The 13,092-nt window shown below is 36.0% G+C and overlaps 1 long non-coding RNA gene across 1 annotated transcript; it reads right to left on the reverse strand.

Annotated features, from left to right (window-relative positions):
- Positions 1–8,140: 8,140 nt before the first annotated feature.
- LOC102227705 lies at positions 8,141–11,041 on the reverse strand. The gene is made up of 3 exons (XR_312786.2): positions 10,920–11,041; positions 9,947–10,194; positions 8,141–8,860 (listed from the first exon to the last, which is right to left on the reverse strand). It is a non-coding gene; the product is annotated as an uncharacterized LOC102227705 (long non-coding RNA).
- Between the last annotated feature and the right edge of the window lie 2,051 nt (positions 11,042–13,092).

A 13,092-nucleotide genomic window follows, 5' to 3' on the forward strand; every position in this document is an offset into this window, starting at 1 on the left:
CAGTTTATCAGTCAGAGTACTTGTAATACTTGTAGTATCTGTTAATACTTCTCAGTTTAAGCTGGTAAACACTCGTTGTTAAAACTAATTAATTCTCTCAGATTTTCCATGAGTTTGAGTCTGATTATAGAGCAGGGCCAAGAACCTGTTAATTAAGTCTGATTGGTCCTGAGATGGTCAGAGAGCAGTAACCGGAGTCTTCGCATAACGACGACCTTTAGAGTTTGAGATGTGACAGCATGACTTTCACTGTTTAACATTTCGTACCTGCTACAACGTGCATTCTGACTTAAGAAAGGAAATAAACACATAGGTCCTGAATAACAACCTGTCAATGCAGGAGACAAGTTCAGACATGGCCACACATATTTCCATTTAAAAATGCACTAACAGGAGAAATGTATTGCACGCCTCGGGTTTCAGGTGTGTGTTTGTGTTATTTGAAAGTACTGATGAGGAGGGGCTGTGTGTGCCAGTCACTCGCATCCATCTCCACCTATTTGTCTATTCATAAAGCTACTTTTAATAAGTTTAAGTCTGTCATTGTCCCCCTTTACTTTGAATCTTATTCAAAATGTTTAGACTTCATTCTTTAAAACTGTCATGCTTTGAAATAAGAAATAATCTCAACTATTCTTATAAATCTGCAGGCTGGAAACTTCCTCTTTTTTTCAGGAAACCAGCTCTTCCTGTTTCATGTCTCTCTCTGTCTGACTATGATTTCTTATGGTTAGATAGAAAAAAAGAAGTAGAATTAAAGCAAAGTTTGCAGAAACAACACACACGCAACCAGATTGATTTTATTGAAGTTTGAGTCTACTGTTGGGTCTAGATGTCACTTGTGTGATTAATTTTAAAGGTAACTTTATTTATTGTTACTGTTAAACTAAAATCTCCAGCATGGGGAAGTGGGATGATCTCAGGTTTCCTTGACAAGTCTTAAAAATGTTGTGGAAATTGTAAACTCATAGCTTCTAATATAAAAAATATATGTATGTTACATTAATAAAAAAGTGATTCACGATACAAAAAACAACTAATCTGTTAGGTTAACTCTCTCTAAATTGTCCTTAGGTCTGAATGTGTGTATAATTGTTTTTCTGCTGTGTCTTTGTTACCCTGCGATGGACTGATGATCTCCAGCAATTGATAAGCCAATAATGTCTGGAGATTATGTATTTATTTACATTAAGATGCCATTCTTATTGCTTTCTTCCCGTATAAAAAATTTAAAGTGGCTATAAGATCCTGAATGTTCACGAATGCGAGTTTAAACAATGAAACTAAGGCACAGGTTTGGAGGGAACAGTAAAACAACTTGTGGACAGTATTTTATTTGGGTACCAAGTTATTTTTATTATATAAAACTAGTGAATTATAATCCAGAAATTAGTCAATCTGTGCAACAAAGTTATATGCATCCAATTTACAACCCTGTGGAGGTGGCTTGTGTCAGCTTCTTGCTAAAATGCAGCCTCAGTACAGACAACAATGATAGAGCAACTTGCAGATATGTCTCAAACAGAGTGAGTTCTTATCAAACTTATCATTTTAACCATGAGAAATATGTAGGTTCATTTGTTCACAGATATTCTCCAAAGCATCCAGGAAACACATTACAGTGAGCAAAAGAAGAGAAGCATCTCTGGGATTAAACGGGAAATGTTTGTAGGGAAAACTGAGAAAGTACCGCCCCTTCTGAATATAAACCCAGCCACACCGGCAGAGAAGGAACACACACATATCACCAGATAAATCACACTGTCTGCAGCTACTTCTGTTCAATTTCACTAAACTGCAGACGAGAAACATAAAAATGGCTGTTGGGGTTGTTGTTATAAATCATGAAGAGGAGATGTTTGTCGACTTGTGTGACACCGAGGAGCAGATGGGAAGTATGACTTTGAAGGAGCTCAAGGAGAAGATAGAAGACAAGATTCAACAAAAATATCCTGGTAAGCTAATTTACTTTTTGTTGTGTTTTGTTGTGTTAATGAGTAAATGTAGAATCAAGTTAGTCCAGTGCTAATTGAGTTGCAGAAGAAAACTGACTTCTCTTTATTGATTTTTGTCTAATACATTAGTACGTCGTTCAGACTGGCTTGGAAAAAAAATTATATCAAAAAATACTCTGGAGATTCCTGATGTTAAACATATGACCTTTGTCAAAATACACCAAGGTCATCCCATTACTCCTATACTGTAGGTTCCAGTGTAGCAGTATTAGTAACACATGAAGTTACCTTTAAAATTAATCATACAAATCATCTACTGTTGGTTATTCTAGAACCGACAGTAGAATAAAACTTCAATAATGTTGTGCTTATATGATTTGTCTTAGGCAAACTTTGCTTTACTCCGTTTCTTTCGTATTTAATCATAAGAAGTCATAGCCAGACAGAGAGAGTGCTGCAAAGCCGTGAAAGAGGAATCACAGGCTTCCTTGAAAAAAGTGGGGTGTGCACAGCAACGCTCTCAAATAAAAAAAGTCCTCTTTAATGAAAATGGGATACAAAGAGATAAAGATTGTAAAAAATAGTTGATTATTCAAATTTAGCTTACTAAGACAAAAACCTCAATACTTTTACCACACTTTGTGTCCTTGCTCTATTTATTTTTTCTGTTTACGCGCACTGAGTCATATTTAAGATGTGCTGAGTGCAGGGGCACCGCCAGGAATCTTGGGCCCCATGACAAAAAATTAGATTGGGCCCCCCCAGCCAGCTGCTGTTACAATATTTTTTGTAATTTTTTAGTCTAACTGACCCATAAAAAGCGTCGCAATTTTAAAGGCTTGCAACTGCTTTGCTTTCCTTAGTTCAATACTGATAACTAGCACAATATTTAGTGCTCATGAATTTTACATCCAACAGTCCACATACAGTGTGCAAGAAGGTTGCTTACGTTTTTTCTATTAGTTTTAGCTTACTGAAATGTCTCTTCCCATGAGCAACAGTCAAAAGCAACGTGCAAAATACACATAAAGTAATTTAAAAAATGCTATGTAGTTGCATTTTATTCAAGCTGCAGTATATAACTTTAATAGAAAATATGTTTTCTCCATATTTGTTAAAGCTGTCACCATGTTGTGACAGTTTGTTATGAGACAGATAATCTGTGAAAAGATCAATCTCCTCCCTGAGCTGCTATTATTGGCTAAAGTGATGTAACATTCTGACCAAAACAACCAATCAGAACCAGGAGGAGGGTCTTAGTGCTGTCAATCAACCTCATTCACTCACTGCTAAATGTGCTAATGGTGTTAACTGTATCTCTATTCCAACTGAGTTTGTGTCTTACACTGCATCATTGGGCATTAAATATTTTTATGTACAACTAATGATCTCCTTACTTTTTAAGGTTGAATGAATAAATGAATAGAAACAAGGTTTGGTCTCAGCTGGAATAAAGACCTCTGGGTTGCACAGACAAAAAAACAACATTTCCATGTTAAAATCAGATGTGATTGAAGTTCTCTCCACCCGATGTCACTTTAACAACAAATGCTCTAAAACTTTCAGAAGATATACCCGAACTGTTTCCATCCTGTGGAGTTTATTTATTTTTTGCTTAGGTAAGAGAGTTTACTCTCTTACTTAAGACAGTAAAATGTTAGTTTTCCTAACAGTAAGTTAGTTTTCTTGTTAGGACTTGTTAGGAAAACTTGTTAGGAAAATCTAACAAGTTTGATTTTTGACTATTTAAGCTATAATGTATTCTGACTTGTTTTACTGCTCATGTAACATTTACTCTTTGTTATTCTTTGTAGATCATGGAGTAGGTATTCACGAACTACACTTTAAAGAAAAATTGCTGGAAGACGACTCCGCTCTGCTGTCTGACCTTGGAATACAGCACATGTCTACCGTTACTGTATTAATTTGGCTTTCACAGACCCAAATGGGCAGACTACCTTTCTGTCCGATACGTTTATTTGAGGAAAAAGATGATGACAAAAAACGCAACAGTTTAGAATTAAAAATCGATTTTGAGCAACAGTTTGAAATTTCCAACCAACAACCAGGCAACTAAAGAAGCGTCCATCATATCATCTGGACCTCATATTTTCACCAACAGATCTAAAGAAGCCACATCATTTCAATATCATCCACTCTGGACAGCTGCAAATAATTTTTTTCCCTACATTGTGAAACCCTTCATGAACACTGAACGCAAAATGATTATTATATATGTTTAAGCATGTTGCCATATAACTATTTGCCTATTATGTCTACAGAAAGTTACCCAGCTTTCCATGTATTTTTTAAATGTATGGAGCTGCAGCTAATGTTTTTGCTCCCTTTCGTGCTTGGACAGTGTAGATTTTCAGTTGTTTTAACCTTTAGATCTTGACCTTTCGAACGCAAGGACACTTTTTTTTCAGCTCGCTTCCAGGTGGCTTCAGTGGGTCTGCCATTTCAATTAAAAAAAAGCATCTTTCTTAAAATGGTACCTTGTTTTTCAAGACAGAAAATATGCTTGTGACCTACCAAGCTGTTGAAGGTTAATCAGCTTATTTTCTTTTAAGAATTCAGAGTTCAGAGGTCATCACAAGGTTCAATAATAAATATTCATCGCGTTGAAACCCTTGAAACTGTTTTTATTCAGCAAAAAGATTGCAGACTTGGGATAACTTGACCGTGAACCACAACATTTAGCAGACAGTTTGTAATTAAGTGTTGAAAAAACTCGAAATCATCCTATTATTTCCATTCCTTAGACTCTAGCTTAGCAGTGAAGGAGTGGAGATTAAAGTAGTAAGGCCTGCATGCTATTTACATTTACTTCAGCAGCAACAAGATAAACAACTATGTCACATTTAAAAGAAACCAGTGTCCTATTTAAAGCATAATTTGTAGAACCAAATTGGTCCTTGAGTAGGCTTTTAGAAATCAGCCGTTAAAATTAATAATACATAGAAACATCTAGAACTAGCATTAGAATAAAACTTGAGTTCATGCTTAAACGTTTTGTCTTATGCAAGCCTTACTTTGTTCCTTTTTCTTTTTGCATCTGGTCATAAGACGTTACGTTCATGAGGTAATCGAACAGAAGAAAACAGCCAGATGTTGCAAGAATGTGCAGGTACAAACATGAAAGAGGAACTACAGGGAGTCAGAAAGAAGACATGAGTTAATTCTCCAAACAGCAGGTATATAAAGATTGTTAAGCCTTCTTTATTTCCACGTATGAAGTAATTTAAGGATAAAGTATAAACACTCTGAGTAGTTGAGTAAGGCCCCATGTAAAAGATATGTATTAACATTTTCTCTTGCAAAAATCAACAACTATGAATTTGATTACAAATATCTAGAACAATAGATGATTCCTGTTTTCTTTCCAGAAGAACACCAGCATTAAATCAAACCATGATTATGATAAATCTAATGCTACAATCGTCATAAGTTTATAAATGAGTATTAAATATGAGAAGCTAATGATTAGTCAAAGAAAGAGGTTGTAGTTAAATGAGTTGTGATTTTGGCAATGATCTTAAACAACATAAAATGTGTACCAATGTAACAGAATGATAAAATAATCGCATGCCGTTGAGACATCAAGTGTTGGAACAGACTGGATCAGAACCGAGGTGAGAAAACGAACTTTAGGGAACCTCCTGAGCAAGAACCGACTGCAGGACACAGAGGAAGACGTCTGCCTCTTGCCCAAGGCTTCAAGACCTTTTCCAGAAGATCTGATCAGCCTGGGGTGTGCGAGCCACTTCCCTTTCCCAAAGCCTCCACCTGGAATCCTTCAGTTTCGGTATAAACATAGCCGTAAATCCCGGGGGGCGGGAAGGGGGTTCAGCCCCCCCCCCAATCTTGGAAAAGTCTACAATTGTCCCCCAAAGAAATCGTGAAAGAAACCCTTATATTTAAACAATATCAATATAAAAAAATGCAATAGAAACAAAGAACTTAGTAAATCTGCCATTCATCTAAGAAAAAAGAAAAAGAATTAATGTTTAGGTCCCCGCCCACTATTGTTAGAACAATGGTTCAGTCCAAAGTGTAGGAGGAGCAACAGCAGAACCGCTGAAGTGAGGAGCTACCTGTTGCTGTGGCTCTGCAGCACAAACACAAAACCCTCCAGTAAGTAAATACTTAAAGTAAAAGACATGTAAACATTTTATTTACTTTCACTGCTCAATAGGAAGAAACACATTGACAATAAAAATCAGTCCACAGTTTGTTATTTAATTACTTTGACTGAATCATGATAAACTGCCACCTTATGCCTGGGAAATCTAAACTAGCTAAACTGGCTACATTGCTTTCATAGACTGAGCTCCTTTTTCTGTCGAAGGTAGCCAGTATTTCGATTATATTTAGCTCTCTAACTCTTCTTAATGAGAAGAGTTTGAAACTGGAGGAAGCGGCTGAGCGTTAGCACTAGCCGACAGCTCTGTATGGGAGCCGAGAGCAGAGGGGCTGTTGCAGCTGGAAATTAAACAAAAATAAAGTATGCCTTTATTTCTGACCACCATGGAGCCTTACCATTTAAAACCACAAAATAAAATCTGAATATTTTCCAGAAAACTCTGGTGCTGACCCTTAAATTTAAATTATGATACTTCCCAGATATTCAGTTTCTACATATTTACAGGTTCTCAGCCATCCAAAGACAAGAACTCCCCTTTACCCCCCCAAAATAATAATAATAAAAAATGTTTAAAGCATCTTAAGTTGTCATTTAAATAACACATGACGTATATTGAGAACCACTGCAATAAATCAATATTTATGAGGAATTTTATTAAGTGGAGTTACTTATTAAAACTTATTTAGAGCCTTAAGTTTTTGTAAAGGTGTAGCAGAGATTAGCTCTGTGACGCTGAACCAAACTCATATCTAAACATTTGAATCTTAGTTTGACGTCTCAACAGGTTGTTTACTGAGAAAAACACTTTTGTTATTCATTACCTACTAGTCATTTTTGATGGTGCAGCTTGAACACACACGCAAAAAAATTTAAACCACATTTTACTGTAACTTTGCCGATCTCCCCCAAAAGTGCTCTTAAAAAATTTCCCTGTTTATGTTCCCCCCCAATAATGAGATGGGATTTACGCCCTTGTGTATAAGGAAAAGACAAGTTAGGTTAAAATTATTTATTTGTGTTACTTTCTTACTTCTGCTGCTGAATTAAGCTGTATCGGACCCTTGCAAAAGCAATGCTAATTAAAAAGCATATAACATTTTTGAAGACTTGTGGACATTCAATTATTGTCTCACTGTAATCAGTACAGTCTTAGTGCAAGGTTGCTTTAGCCTAAGGCTATTTAAACAGCACAGGTTACTATAACACACCTGTGTGTTTAATGAGTGTGATTTGTGAAACTTGGCTAACTGCATGGCTGCTCAGCAGGGAGCTGGAGGAGTCAGACTCCATTAGGACCCATTCTAGTTTCCCCAATAACAAGCTAAATAGATTCTCTATGAATTTTGAGGTGGCTTCACAAGTAATTATACTGATAGGATTTAATTTACTTGGCATTTACTGAGGGTAACACATTCTAGTTAAAAAATGATATAAATAAAATAGACTAAAAGAACTGAAAGTTGTTCATTTACCATTGTTTTTTCCTGCCTTCATCTCCTTCGTCCATTTAAAAACTTTGTATTAATACTTTAAGTCAGTGTTTCAGGCTTTCATAAAGTTAACGGTGACATTGCATGGCATTTGATACTAATGTAATCTGTTTAGTTTCCTTGTGACTTGATCAGACACCAGCAGGGGCTTGAAGAATACTAGACATTTGATTTTTAGATGCACAATAAATAAGTATTTAAAAGACAAAAAAGTATATAGCTTTATTGCATTCATCATCTGCCTTCCTAGTATTTACTTTAAAAATAACAAGGAAATATTGAAACCTTTTAAAACAATAAAAAAACATGTCATTCTAGGTTCTGAACATCACTTCACTCATGAGATTTAAGCAACACAGTTTTGATTTTACCCAGTAGTGTGTTATATTACTCTCTAATTAATGCATGCTAAGACAATGATAAAATAAAGGCGACTTGAATTAAGCTTTGGTGAGTATTCATAGTTGGAAGGTTTTATAAAACAAAACAAAACAAAACAGTGTAATTGCAAAATCTATTTTTCTAACAATTTGAAGTTAGAAACAATGTTGATGTTTTAGTGATTTTTATTTTACTTGTACAGATGGCTCGCATCATTATACATTTTCCCTCCAAATGCCTGTTTTCTGCTCTGATCACACTGTAGCATCCAGTCAATGTCGAGCAGACTGGAACTGGTGGTAATATGAACACCGAACTCGTCGTCACTTTTACATGCATACTTTGTCTTACAGTACGTGGCGTAGCATCGATGTGCGCATTACCACAAGGTAGGACAGATTTACAGGTAGCACAGATAAACAGAACACCTGTTTAGTGCTTAATGCAGCAAATAGAACGGCTGCTCACACCGTCTTTTATCCAACTCCTTTTTTTTTTGCTTTGACTCTGCTCTTAATCTCAAACTTCAAATATAACAACATTTGTAGTATTGACAAATTTTCTGTTCAGAAATATCTTACATGTCTAAATGAGGATGGGGAGGGATGTGGTTCCAGTTCATACAGGCGTTTTGATGCGTGGAAAGATTCACCTTGGAACCATAAAAATGTATTTGGAGATTCAAACATCAGGCATCAAGCATTCTTTACTTCTTCGGGTTTCACCCTCCTTATCACCCAGTCCTCTGTCATGCAGAGGAGGCAGCCCTCCACCACGTAGTGGTAAAGCCATCTGTATGCAGGACATGTGCTGGATCCCATATTCAAACAGTGGTTTCATGTTGCCTTTCAGCTCTCTGCCTTCAAAGATCAATAGTTGCTGGTTTTCTGCACACACGACAAACAAACACACTTAGAATCATAGTTAATATCATACAATCACAGCAAAATAAACATTTTTAAACAACAGAACTATTATACACAAAATGCAAAATTATTAGCCAAGTACATAATTCATTTGACCACATTATCATCAATAGGAATATTTTGTAACTCCAAGGAGGATAAACTTTTAATGGATTTAAGCACAGTAAGAGATGCGTATCTATATAATGAGGGCGGGTGTAGCATAAAGAGGTCAATGCTCAAGGTGCGTGTAATTATTAGGCAGATTCTTTTTTTTGGTAAAATTCATAAAAAAGAGAGACTTAACTGACTCTTAAAGACACACATGTATATAAATATATATATAAATTTACAAAGTCAGCCTTCTATCATTTCTTTAATCCTGGAAATGATGAGTCCTCCAGTAATTTCCAGGATTAGAGGACTAATGTCTTAGCAGGATTTAGAGAAACTCAACTATGCGTTTATCTTTAGTCGCACTGATTACTGCAATAGTAATAATAAAAAAATCAAACAGCCACAGCTGATCCAGAATGCTGCTGCTCGCGTTCTGACTAAAACCAGGAAGATGGAGCACATAACACCAGTTTTAAAGTCCCTCCACTGGCTCCCTGTGGCTCAGAGAACAAACTTTAAAATACATTTGTTAGTTCATAAATCACTGACCGGCTCAGCACCACAATATATTAAAGATCTGCTGCTGTTGTATCAACCTTCCAGACCTCTCAGGTCTTCTAGTTCTGGTTCTGCTCTGCAGCTCCAGAACCAGAACGAAACGTGGAGAAGCTGCATTCAGCTTTTGTGACCCACTAATCTGAAACAAACTTCCAGATTAGTGGAAGTAAGAAAACAGTTTGTACTGTAGCACTATATTACCCATGTTAAATAAACTTCCAGAAAACTGCAGAACACCTGAAACACTGAGTTTGTTTTGCATTTTATTCATATGTGTGTTTTTGGATTAAATGTCTCCTCCCCGTCTTTTAACATATACTGTTTTACTTAGTATAGAGATAAGCATTGTAAATGGTTGTTGGGCTTATTTGTCCGAATACTCAGTGAGTTTACCTGGGATTCCACAGACCTTCGATATCCTTGTCTTCAGATGACCCACGGTTACTCTCTGCATCTCCAGCTCTGTGTTGCCGAGGTCCATCGTCCGAGAAATCCCCATTTCATCCTTGACCACAATCCGGTAGACCATTCTCTGATGCTTTCAATGCTTTCAAGCAGATGTCAGACAGAAAGTAAATACTGTCCTCGTTGTTGGTGTTTGTTCTTTTTCTTTTAAATAATCCTTTATACCTTTCAGCAACCTGAATAAATAAACATTTATGTCAGTTCTGCACATAAAATTCTTGATTAAAAATAAAACGTTAAAAACATTTACTTCAAAATTTAGCAGAGATCACAAACGAAGGTGGAAAAATATGTACTTATTAATAAATGTGTGGGAATTTATCGACTAGATAGTAAACATCGCTGACCAGCTGAACTGGTTTCACTGGTTACATGGCAGCTTCTTTAGAACCCAGTTTGTACTGTAGCACTATATTATCCATGCTAAATAAAGCTGGGGTAAAGCAACAAGAAAGTCACAAAAAAATAAAAACAAAACATGAAAAACAACCAAACAAAAAGGTATTTCTAATATTTTGTGCAATATGACAACCAGGATTTTAATACTATCACTTAGTCGGTTACAGAGCGATTTCAGAAAGCAAAAATGTTTACAATAGCAAAACTATGTTGTAGGGTATAATACTCAGTTTATCTTGTTAAAATTAGATCTAATTGTTTTGATCATCTGCATTAATTTAGTTTGGTTTGTGGTGTGCAAGGAATGTACAGTAGTTGGGTCCTTTGTCTGGAAGAGAGGTGCCTTGGCGCCATAATCAAAAGAGTCCACTAGGGGGACTAGTGCGCTCTTCTCTACACTCAACACAAGAGTAAGTGAAAGCGCACTGATTTCATCTTGTGATCATTTCTTCTCTTACATTTGTCCTTTTATAAGGGCTATCAAATACATACAGTAACTTACCTCAGCTGTTACATTCAACACCTTTAAGTGTCCGCTGGGACGTTTTCAGTTTCTTTGATAATCCCTAAACTTTGTTGTTCCGCTGAGTTTAAAATGTCGGAATAGTTTCTATTTCCTGGTTATACTTGATGCTGCATTCACGAGGTGTCGGAAAAGCTGATTTCACAAGATGAAGTGCGTTCCAAACATTCCTGTTAAAAGCTTCCCGGAAATTAGCAATGCAATGTTTTTCCCGTTATAGTAATACATATCTGCAATTATTAAACACTACTAGTGTTAAAAAGAATGGTCTCATTGGTAAACAATGCGTCACTTAGGGTAGGGAAGTGGAAGAGCCACACGTTCCTGTTGAACGATAAACAGAAGTGAAGAGATGGCTGTTGGAGTTGTTGTTGTCAGTTCTAATAAAAATGACAGACTTGATGAAGGAGAGGAGTTGTTGGTTGATCTGTGCGACACCGAGGAGCAGCTGGGGAAGATGACTGTGAGGGAACTGAGGGAGAAGATTAACAACAAGCTGTTACTGGAGTTTCCACCCAAACCAGGTAACGCCAACCTGACAACAGCCATGTTGAGCTACTAAAGAGTGCAGAGACAGTTTACAGTGATTCAGTTATTCTGATTCCTGAACATAAACATATCCACGTCATTACTTAAGAAAAGGAGTCTTCAATTGAAAAATAAATTATTCCTTAATGGATTTTGCACATATCTAATTAATTACATAATTAATTACATACATAATTAAACATCAAATTCAATTCAGTTTTTTATTGTGCCAATTCGCAGCTAATGTTGCCTCAAGGATCCTTACAAAACAAAACAAAACAAAACAGGTTCTATTCAATTCTATACGTACAAAAAGTACACAATTAACAAAATTCAGTGTGATCCATTGTGTCATTTATTCCTTCAGTTGCAATGAAAATGCTGTATATATCAAAAATAACTTAGAAAAAACGTCGTCATCAGAGCTCACTCCTTGACACTGCAGCTCCAAATACGGCGCCTTGTGAGAGAGCAAGAGTTTAGGAACCCCTGAATGGTTGCAACCGGAGATTAAAGGATTTTTCAAACTTTCTCATCAATAACAAGCTTGGAGCAAAACTCCAGGCTTGTTATTGATGAGAAAGTAATGTTATAATGAATTATAAAATGATGTAAAGCTAAAAAAACTTATTTTGCACAATATTCCCCTTTTAATGACTGTCCAAAAAGCTAGAGTGCCTAATTAAAATAAAGATCTAAAGGTGTTAGATCTGTGGCACAAAATCTTGTGCCACATTTTTTAACAGCTTTTTCCACTCAACACAACAAAGTATTACTGCAGAAGAAGACATTTTACCTGTTTCGCCATTTGATTTTTGTGCACAGAAAATGATTGATTTAAAAGTATAATATGAAATCAAAGGTGATAAAATTAGCTCTATAGCTTGATGTTTAATTATTAAACCACTTTCAGTGACAAAGTTTAGTTTAGGGGAAATACTTAAAAAATTGTAGGATATAATGAAAAACTCCAGTTTAATTATGAGAATCAGGGAACAAGAACAGACACACAGGTTCATGTTTTTCTTCTCTAGATTATTTCATCACCTTCCTGTTTTTATACTTAATGCTATTATATTTAACACAGTTTACTCTTTATCCTTCTCTTCAGGTTATTATGCTGGATCGGTCGATGAAGTGCACTTTAAGGAACAAAAGCTGGAGGAAGACTCCTTTCTGTCCGACCATGGAATACAGCACATGTCCATGGTTGAAGTAAAAATTTCTAGTTCTATACTAGAGAGTCATTATTTTGGAGATTTGATCTGTCACGGAGGTTTTAAAAAAAATTTGACTAAGGACAAAAAAGATAAGAGACGCAGAAGCAAAGATATTTTTTTCAATATGGAACAGCCATTGAATTTTTCTGGGGAACAAGAAAGGCGCGGCTCTTCTAAAGGTTGCTGTTTGTCTTAAACCTGCTTTTGCGCTACAGCACTAACAAGAATCCAGATCAGTTGATGCTTCAATGATTTCTAAAGGAAATCAGCAGAATACTTAAAATAATGCCAAGAAAGCAAATGTGATTTGCTTTCAAGAGAACCACAATCACATAATATAGTACAAAATAACTTAATACATCAGATTTTACTCAACACTCCTGAATACCACAGCCTGTTTAACC

Source organism: Xiphophorus maculatus, chromosome 14 (assembly GCF_002775205.1).
Source record: "Xiphophorus maculatus strain JP 163 A chromosome 14, X_maculatus-5.0-male, whole genome shotgun sequence".
Classification (NCBI taxonomy): Eukaryota; Metazoa; Chordata; class Actinopteri; order Cyprinodontiformes; family Poeciliidae; genus Xiphophorus; species Xiphophorus maculatus.